The sequence below is a fragment of the Myotis myotis genome, unplaced genomic scaffold, assembly GCF_014108235.1.
Source record: "Myotis myotis isolate mMyoMyo1 unplaced genomic scaffold, mMyoMyo1.p scaffold_m19_p_3, whole genome shotgun sequence".
NCBI lineage: Eukaryota > Metazoa > Chordata > Mammalia > Chiroptera > Vespertilionidae > Myotis > Myotis myotis.
The window spans coordinates 191470920-191481865 of NW_023416335.1; the positions used below are offsets into that span (position 1 = coordinate 191470920).

The window sequence follows — 10946 nt, forward strand, 5'->3', positions numbered from 1 at the left end:
CCGGAATCGAACCTGGGACCTTTCAGTCTGCAGGCCGACACTCTATCCGCTGAGCCAAATGGGCTTTGGCCTGACTGCCGACTTTTTAAGAAGCTGGCAGTCGGACATCCCCCAAGGGGTCCCAGACTGTGAGAGGGCGCAGGCCAGGTTGAGAGACACTCCTCTCCCCCCCACCCCCCCAATGCATGAATGTCATGCACCGGCTTCTAGTCATATAATAAAGACCTTAAAATGAATATGAGGATTGTGAAAATGATATCCAAAATGAGCTGATGCTTCCAATGACAAATCTGGAAAACAGACATCCTTTTAAAAAGTTTAGAAACCAAAACTTCACACATAATAATTAATGAATGCTTAGAAGGGAAAGGCTTGAATATTGACAAGAGAAAAATCTACTTTCTGCTATGGGTCTTTAACCTCAGCAATGTCAACCAGGTCATGGTTTTCTGCTTTTTATATGTATATGATGCTTCTCTCAAAGAAATGTTCACTATGTAAGAGAATATAACAGAAGAGAATAATATTTGAGAGGGCAGAGAATATCAAATGCACAATTATGTTGTTTTATTCTTATTGTATCTGTTTTTCATGTATCCATTCATATTGTGCTATATTATGCTATATTATGCTATATAGTGTCTAATATTTTTGTTATAATTTTCTTTTCAGATATATTGAAATTGATTCCTTAATGTCTCATAAATTTATACCTTTAGAAATGAGTGTAAAAAATTATATAATTATAACATATCTACCATGTCATAATGTTGCTATAAAACCATTTTCTTGATTTTTAGTAAATTTTTCCACAGCAAATTTGATTCTGTAAATTTTAGTAAATTTCTGTAAATTTTTCCACAGCAAATTGGATCCTCCCGTTCATTTCAATCAACTGAATAAATGACAAATAATGTTGGAAGCTTTGGAGATAAAATGTTTCATAAAATAATTCTATAAATGATTTATAAAGTTAAACTTAAAAGTCAGTATGATGACATAGACTTCAGAGTCCAGAAATTAGTCCATTCATTTATGTTCAACTGATTTCTGACAAGGGTGCCAGGACCATTTAATGGGGAAAAAAAAAAGTCCTTTTAACAAATGGTGCTGGGACAACTAGATATCTGTATGCAAAAAATGAATTTGGGCCCTAGCTGGTTTGGCTCAGTGGATAGAGCGTCGGCCTATGGACTGAAGGGTCCCAGGTTCGACTCCAGCCAAGGGCACATGCCTGGGTTGTGGGCTCAATCCCCAGTAGGGGGCGTGCAGGAGGCAGCCGATCAATGATTCCCTCATCATTGATGTTTCTATCTCTCTTTCCCTCTCCCTTCCTCTCTAAAATCAATAAAAATATATTTTAAAAAATGAATTTGGGCCTCTACCACATGCCATATAAAAACATTAACTCAATATTTATCAAATACCTAAATGTCAGAACTAAAACCATAAAAATCTTAGAAGGAAATATAGGTTGAAGTCTTCATGACTTTGGAATGAGTCTTAAATGAACCAAAAAGCACAAGCAACAAAAGAAAAAAACAGAGAAATCGAACTTCATCAAAAATTTTTGTGCATCCAGGGACAATAGTATGAAAGTGAAAAGACAAGCCCGGCTGGCGTGACTCAGTGGTTGAGTGTCTTCCTATAAACCAGGAAGTCATGGTTCGATTCCCAGTCAGGGCACATGCCTGGATTGTGGGCTCAATCCCCAATGTGGGGCGTGAGGCTGCCAGGCTGCCAATCAATGATTGTCTCTCATTACTGATGTTTCTATCTCTCTATCCCTCTCCCTTCCTCTCTGAAATCAATAAAAATATATACAGGTTTTTAAATGGTAAGGAATTCAACAGTAGTGACTGTGCTTAAAAAATCACATAATTGTATATTTTAAAATAGTAAAAATTCACATAGATGTAAAGTTTATCTCAATATTTTAAAAAGTCAATATAACTTTGGAGTCCGACCATCCTGTATTTGTGTTCTGGTTCCATACAACAGTTGGACCGCTATAAAGCCTTCATTTCCCATTTGAAATATGGGTATGATAATGTTATCTTTTCATATACAGATGGTCCCCAAGTGATGACAGTTTGACTTAGGATTTTTTACTTTCAATATGCATTCAGTAGAAACCATACTTCAAATTCTGAATTTTCACCTTTTCCCAGGCTAACAATGTGCACTATGATACTCAGGAAGCTGAGGAACTCTCAGTCAGCCACACGATCATGAGGGTAAACAACCGATCTTCTGTAGTGAACTGTGTTGCCAGCATTTTGAAAATATTATTCTGAGCACATTTAAGGTAGGTTAGGCTAAGCTATGATGTGTGATAGGTTAGGTGTCCTAAATGCATTGCTGACTGACGATAGTATTTTCAACTTTCAATGGGTTTATCGAGAGGTAGCCCCATTATAAGTTGAGGAGCATCTGCATTTTTGGTATTAAATTGGAAGATAATACAAAGCTGGTACTATCTTAGTGAACAGCATTGCCATCCTCTCTGTTTACAAGACAGAAACCTAGAAATTACCCCTGGCATCACTCCTTCCCCTCCCCTCCCTATCCAGTCTTGTAGATATTGTGTGCAGGATGTTTTCTTGGATTTATTTACTTTTCTCTAAATTCTCTACTAGCACTTGAGGGGGGAGAGGGGGAGAAGCCACCCCTGATAGTCAAAAGCTGGCCTGACAATCATAACAAAGCCATATTATTTTCCAGTTGGACATACACAATCTCATAGACTACCAACCTCAGACAAGATTACTCTGAACCCATAATAAAATGAGAGAGAGTAAAGCTACTTTATACTTTGTCTTGAGCCACCATAAAATACCAAATACCCCCCCTCTTGTGTAAATGAATAACTACCACTTCTTAGATTTTTTACATACCCAGTCATAGAATATCTAATATCTCACAATATCTAATCTAAAGCAAATCCCTGTTTTCCTAAATGTTCCTCCCAACTCACCAACACAAAGCCCAAATTCTATAATTGAATGTATAGTCATGAAGTGTCTTACTAAGAGAAACACCCTCTCACTGAGACAGTTCATGACTGATTGTTCCCTAGGTATTCTCCCTCACTGCAAGAGTAATAACCCACCCAGCCAGCATGGCTCAATGGTTGAGCATCGAACGATGTTTCTATCTTTCCCTCTCCCTTCCTCTCTGAAATCAAAAATTTAAAAAATAAAAATATATTTTAAAAGAGTAATAAATCCAACTTGTTCAACTACAGGGGTATTCTTCCAGGTCTTTGGCTAGAGATCACACCTTAATTGGAGCTCTTTATATCTCTTGCTAAGTCTACTCCAGTAGTTATGGTGTTCACTAATTCCTATTACATTTTACAGAGAATTATTCTGTGGTGGTGATGATAATTGTTTTCAAGAAAATTTCATAAGCAACAAATACCCCATCTGTTCATTCATTGTTCCTAATATTTACTAGGTACATAGCATTGTGACTCACAAGTCTAGACTTTATAGAGCTGTATTTATTCTACTTAAAATAATAGAATTTAATATCTAACATGGACTGGGAATTCAGGACAATAGTGCAGTTGCTTATCCATCAGAGATTGCATACCAGAACACAGAATCTGAGAACTGCATAGTTCCAGCACTGTTAGAGTAAGAATGAACCCATGGGCCCTTTTCTTTTATTTTTTTAAGAAACACTGGGAGCCGAAACCGGTTTGGCTCAGTGGATAGAGCGTCGGCCTGCGGACTGAAAGGTCCCAGGTTCGATTCCGGTCAAGGGCATGTACCTGGGTTGCGGGCACATCCCCAGTGGGGGATGTGCAGGAGGCGGCTGGTCGATGTTTCTCTCTCATCGATGTTTCTGACTCTCTATCTCTCTCTCTTCCTCTCTGTAAAAAAATCAATAAAATATATTTAAAAAAAAAAGAAACACTGGGAAACAAACCCACAACCACGATGCTCCAACCAGCAGAGCCACCCACCAGGGTTCCATGGGCCCTTTGATAAGACTGATTTCTCAACAAGAAATTCCCAACTATCCTCAACAACTACATTTTATTTTTTTTAAAAGTTTAAAATGTTTAATGAAAAAGACAAAGAGCAAAGCATTATTTACACATAGGTAAGAAAAGAAGACAGAACCCAAGACAGAATCCTGGTCTTGTTGCAAGGTACCACTACAGACTTGTTTTCCCCTTTGCAAGAACTTTGTGTGCCTTCCTATATCTTTCTCCCCATGAGCTGCGGGTATTCCTACGCCCTGACAATGTGGTCAGAGGGGTTAAGATTCAATTCCCATGTGTGCCATAATCTCTTTAAACAGAAACTGCTCTGAGAGAAACCAAGATGGCAGCATAGGTAAACACTGGAAATTGCTGCTTCACACAACCACTTCAAAAATACAACTAAAAGACAAAATGGACATCATCCAGAACCACAGGAAGGCTGGCTGAGTGGAAATTCTACAACTAGAAGGAAAGAGAAAAGCACACTGAGACTCAGAGGAGGTGCGGAAGTAAAGCGCGGAGGTACGGAGGCGCACACGGAAAGGGCTGGCAACTGAGGACGCGGTTGTCTTTTTCAATCGGGAGGGAGACACAAGCTCCCAACTGCTCTGAACTCCAGTTCCGGGCGAGTCTCTGGGGACCCAGACTCATACGGGGAGAATCTGGATTCTCTGGCATCGGTTGAAACTCAAGGGTGGTTTTCTCTCAGAGGTGCTTGCAGCAATTACCAGGACAGTGAGACGCAGGGCTCCTTCGGGCAGGGCTGAGGATCAGCCATAGCTGCTTGCTCCGCCCTGTTGATTCCCTGAGACCCCGCCCCACCCAAGTTGCGGCAGAGGCTTTTGCATATGAATGCCCTGGCCCTTTGCAATCTGAAAATTACCTAACAAACTGCAGCTGGGCCAGACAGACCCAAAACTTCCAAGAGAAGGCCCAAGGCCCCACAGCAGCTTGCATTGCTTCACAGCTGGGCCTCATTTGGGCACCTCCAAACCCCAAACAAGGAAGGGGAATCTGCAGGTCTCTTCATAGCTCCTGCTGGGTAGCCTCAGGCAGAGGCTAAATTAGCACCTCCTTAGATCCAAGAAGCAGTGTACCCAGTGGTCAGAGTGGGACCATCCAATTACAACTCCTCAGATCCATAAGGGACACACTCAGGGAGCAGACTCAGTGAGCACCAAAGCCCCACTGAAGCAAGTCTTGCCCCATAAGGGTGTCTTCAGCACAGAAGTTCTCCCACTGTAGACACAGCTGATTCTCACAGCCAATTGGCCTGGAGGTAAATTCCTCCCAGCGATACCTACAACAATCAAGACTTAACTACAACAAGACTGTGCACAAAGCTCACAGAGGGGTGCACTAAGAGTGTTCACCTCAGGTAATTGGGGAGGCTGAGCCACTGGGCCCTATAGGACACCTAGCACACAAAGCCACTCTATCAACACAGGGAAGCATAAAAAATGCTGAGACAAAGAAACAGGACACAAATGACAGAAATGGAGGAAAGCAAACTACTGGATATAGAGTTCAAAACCACACTTTTAACACATTGTTTGCGGGTAGTTTTTATCGTGCGCTAACAAGTGGCGCGGGCCATTTTTGCCAATTTTTTGCGCAAATGGCAACGTTCAGTAAAATTACGATAACTTTAGTTTACATATTTATACGTTACCCGCATTCTACTGCTGGTCTATAAAAAACGTATTAATACGTGTCCGGCGCTCTACTACCAGTCAACACAAAACGTATAAATACGTTTCCTGCATACAATGTGTTAAGGTTTTTCAAGAATTTTCTAGAAACCACCGATAAATTTAGTGAGACCCTCAAGAAATCTAGTAAGACCCTCGAGGATATGAACAAGGACCAACTAGAAATTAAGCATAGATTGACTGAAATAAAGATTATACAGACTCCCAACAGCAGGCCAGAGGAGCGCAAGAATCAAGTCAAAGGTTTGAAATACGAAAAAGCAAAAATCACCCAACCGGAAAAACAAAAAGAAAAAAAGAGTCCAAAAATATGAAGATAGTGTAAGGAGCCTCTGGGACAACTTCAAGCATACCAACATCCGAATTATGGGGGTGACAGAAGAAGAGAGAGAGCAAGATATTGAAAACCTATTTGAAGAAATAATGACAGAAAACTTCCCCTACCTGGTGAAAGAAATAGACTTACAAGTTCAGGAAGCGCAGAGAACCCCAAACAAAAGGAATCCAAAGAGGACCACACCAAGACACATCATAATTAAAATGCCAAGAGCAAAAGACAAAGAGAGAATCTTAAAAGCAGCAAGAGAAAGAAACTCAGTTACCTACAAGGGAGTACCCATACGACTGTCAGCTGATTTCTCAACAGAAACTATGCAGGCCAGAAGGGAGTGGCAAGAAATATTCAAAGTGATGAATAGCAAGAAGCTACAACCAAGATTACTTTACCCAGCAAAGCTATCATTCAGAAGTGAAGGTCAGATAAAGAGCTTCACAGGTAAGGAAAAGCTAAAGGAGTTCATCACCACCAAACCAGTATTATATGAAATGCTGAAAGGTATCCTTTAAGAAGAGGAAGAAGGAGAAAAAGGTAAAGATACAAATTATGAACAACAAATACACATCTATCAACAAGTGAATCTAAAAATCAAGTGAATAAATAATCTGATGAACAGAATAAACTGGTGAATATAATAGAATCTGGGGCATAGAAAGGGAGTGGACTGACTATTCTGGCGGGGGGAAGGGGTGTGGCGGGTGAGTGAAGAGACTGGACAAAAATCCTACACCTATGGATGGGGGCGGGGGTAAGGGCAGAGGGTGGGGTGGGAACCGGGTGGAGGGGAGCTATGGGGGGAGAAAAAAAGGAACAACTGTAATAATCTGAAAATAAAGATTTAATTAAAAAACAAAAACAGAAACTGCTCTGGACAGTCCTGAGGGGACAGAGCCGGCCAACTCGTCCCCAGCACAGCGACGCCTCACATCAGATCGGCAACGTTCATGGGCATCTCGTCGATCTGCGTGGCGTAGTACTGCTCAATGTCCCGCAGGATGCGGACGTCATCGTCCTTCATGAAGTTGATGGCCACGCCCTTCTGGCCTTACCGCCCCGACCTTCGGATTCTGTGGATGTAGAGCTCCCGGTTGTTGGGCAGGTTGTAGTTGATGACCAGGGACATCTGAGGGACGTCCAGGCCCTGGGTCCAGACGTCGGTGGAGATGAGCACCCGGCTGGCGCCGGGCGGAACTCCTTCATGATGGACTCCCGCTCCTTCTGCGGCATGTCCCCGTGCATCGACGACACCGTGAAGTTGGCTTCTCTCATTTTCTCCATCAGCCAGTCCACCTTCCTCTTGATGTTGCAGAAGATGATGGCTTGTGTGATGGTCAGCGTGTCGTAGAGGTCACAGAGAGTGTCAAATTTCCACTCTCCTCTTTCCACCGCCACGAAAAACTGCTTGATGCCTTCCAGCGTCAGCTCGTCACGCTTCACCAGGATGCGGATGGGGTCCGTCATGAACTTGCGGGTCATCTCCAGGATCTCGTGGGGCAGCGTGGCGCTGAGGAGCACCACCTGCGTGGCCGGGGGCAGGTACCTGTACACGTCGTAAATATGCTCTTTGAAACCTTGATTCAGCATCTCATCGGCCTCATCCAAAACCAACATCTGGATCGCACCTGTCCTCAGACTCCTTCGCCGAATCATATCGAAGACACGGCCGGCCACCACGTGCTGCCCGTGGTCCAGCTTCCGGATGTCCTCCCCCACGTGGGTGCCCCCGATGCAGGCGTGACACTGCACCTTCATGTAGTCGCCCAGCGCGAGCAGACCCTTCTGGATCTGCACGGCCAGCTCTCTCGTGGGGGCCAAGATCAGAGCCTGGGTCTCACGGACCTGGCTGTCCAGACACTGCAGGACAGAAATGCTGAAGGTGGCGGTCTTGCCCGTGCCAGACTGAGCCTGCGCGATGACGTCTCTCCCTCTAATGATCTGCTGGATGGCGCGCTGCTGGATGGCTGATGGCTTTTCAAACCCGTAGGCTTAGATGCTGCGCAGCAGTTCCTCCCTCAGGCCCATGGTGTCGAACGTGGGCGTCACGTCCACTTCCTCGCTGGTCTCGAATTCCACTTGGGTCCTGTCCTCCTCTTTGCCCCGCCTCTTCCGTGCCGTCCCGTAGTTCGTCATCGTGGAGGTGGCCGCCATCCTGCGTCTAACAACTAAATTTTAGTTACCAGATGTGGATAGATGAAATTCAGCACTCCCTACCAAGTTGCAACTAACTTACTGATTGGATTTAACTAATTGCCTCACTGATTGATTTGATGTTGGATTCTCTTCGGGAGAGCTGTTCCTCCTGTGATACCACCACCGAGCACGGCCCCGCCTCTGCCCTGGGCCCCGGAGCCCCAGACAAAGGGGCAGCGAGCCCCGCCAGGGCCCGAGGAGCAGGGCCAGGTGCGGGGCTGCGGGGCTCCGTCTCCACACAAGATGGTGCCCTTCGCGCCGCCACCGCACACTCTGCAGGGACCGCCATGCGCATCTGAGCCAAGCCGGGACCCGAGCCCCTGACCCAACTGTCTTTGGGGGGGAAAGCCCATAAAAGGCGTCCAGGAAGCCGACCCGGGTTCAGCAGCCGTGTCCCCACAGCGCGACGCGGGCAGCTCACTCCCGGGCGCGGGACTCCACGTTGCAGAGACCGAGAACTCTAGTTGCCGACGCCGGCGAGAAGCCCCCCCCCCGAGCGCAGCGAGCACCCTCCCCTCCCGCGGGCACCCTCCCCACCCTCGGCCCCGCGTCGGAACCGCGCGCGCTTTCGAGAGACCGAAGCTGGGCCGGAGCCAGGCCGGCGGCGACGCGTGCCGGTCCCTGCGCGCTGAGCGCACCTCCCCGGGCTGCGCTCCGCTTCCCAGCCGCCCGCACCCCCACCCCCACCTCCCCTACCCCCCCCCCCCCACCTCCACCCCACCCGGTAGTTTCCTGGGCGCGCAGGTCGGGTCCCATTGCAAACTTGTGAAAAACTACAGAAAGAAAATTTAAAGACTTAGAACTTAATAGGAATTCATTATTTTACATTCTCCGGTGTTTCCTTACTAATACATAGAATATCCCACAGCTTTAAGGAGTCGATAAGTTTTCAGTAAAGTAAGTCTAGCAGAGGCAATGCCACGGATCTCTCTGTGACATCTAGAAACTTACATCCTAAGTTGGGGGAAATGAAGAAACTTTTCTCCGACTACCAATGAGGCACTCCGAGGCTTGGGCAATTTGCAGGAGAGAGAGTCTATCAGTCAGGGTCCCACCAGAGTCAGAAAAACCAGTAGGAGGTACATTTTAAGGAATCGGCTTACTTGAGTGCAGGAGCTAGCAGAGCAAGTCCAGAATCTGCAGGACGGCTGTCAGGAAGAGCGGCTGGAACACGAGGGCAGGAGTCCTGAGGTGAAACTGTTCTGTGGAGAGCCTCAGTTCTGCCTTAAATACTCGAAACTAATCGGATTAGACCCCCCCAGATTATGTAGAATAGTTCTAGTCAATTGGATTTAGACAGAACTACAAAATACCCCAGAGCAACGCCCAGATTAATCAATTGATTAAATAACCGGGGCCTACCCAAGATGACACAGACAACAGGTATTGAAGTATGGTAGCAATCATCTCAGGTAGAAACTATAGTTTAACTTTAACCCTGCTGTTTAGTTTCTGTACTTATTTGCTTGCTAAAATAATAGAAAAGTTATTTTGATTTTCTGAATTATATAAATCACCCCATTCAATTAAATACCCTATTGATTGTAATGTGAATATCCCATTGGTTGTGGTCATACTGGTCTTAGAAAGCACATTTTCCTTTACCTGGGAAGAACAGCACAGTTATCCCAAGGTCAGAGGGCTCCAGTTAACATGTCGCCATTGACTCAGTATTCCGGAGACCCAAAAACTGTAATTTAGATAACATGCTGCTTTTGCAAACTGCTTTTTTGGCAAATCAGGCTCCTCATTCCAAACCTTAGGATGTAATCAATACCTTTGTGATCTTTGCCTATATAAATCTGGTGTTGGGGCTGGGGCGGGCACTATGAGATCTGGGAGAGCAAAATGCTCCCTCATAGTCCCGGACTTGCAATAGATGTGACTCTTTAATTCGACTTCTTGAGGCGTCCTTGTGTGATTCGCGGGGTACGTTACAACATTACATGGAGGAGTTTAGTTTTTAAGCTGAAGGTTATGGAGACTATCTGAAAGGATTTTTTTTTTTTAAGGGAGAATAACTTGATCCAATTTTCTGGCCACAGCACGGAGGATAAATTAGAGAATCAATTTGAGACTAGGATGTTTCCTACACTATTGCAGTTAGGCCAGGATAAAAGGGTTGGAGGCTTTAAGGCAGGACTGGAGTCATAAATAAGGGAAGGAGCTAGTGATACCGGGGAGTAGCTAATTAGTCCTGGAACAGAATGTAGCTGAGGATAACTCAACTTTCTTGAGGTTTCCATTTTGAAGAATAACCTGATGGTAATCCCATTACCAAGAGAGAAAATAGAGGAAGGAAAGAATAAGGCAATAGAGACAAGGAGTTAATCTTGGGACCTGTCAAAGCATGTACATGGCTGTACAGGGGGTGGGCAAAAGTAAGGTTACAGTTGTAATATAAAGAAACAATACAAAAATTAATTAATATAAGAATAAATTGTATTTCATGTACTCATAACTTTAAACTTACTTTTGCCAACCCCTGTATATAAAAGTCTGAGTTGGAAAAAGTGAGTTTGGTATATTCAACTCACTGATACATCCATCAGTATTAGTAAAGGAATACATGCATGTATATGAGTTCCCAAAGGAGGAAAGTATATTGAGTAATGAGAGAACTGAGAAGCACAGACAGAGGGTGCAGGAAGAAAAAGAAAAACCTACCAATGAGTGTCAGAAGGCACATGCAGAGAAAAAAAGAAAAAAG

The 10946-nt window shown here is 44.6% G+C and overlaps 1 pseudogene; it reads right to left on the bottom strand.

Annotated features, from left to right (window-relative positions):
- Positions 1 to 6968: 6968 nt before the first annotated feature.
- On the bottom strand, positions 6969 to 8194 carry LOC118651409 (annotated as a pseudogene).
- Positions 8195 to 10946: the final 2752 nt, after the last annotated feature.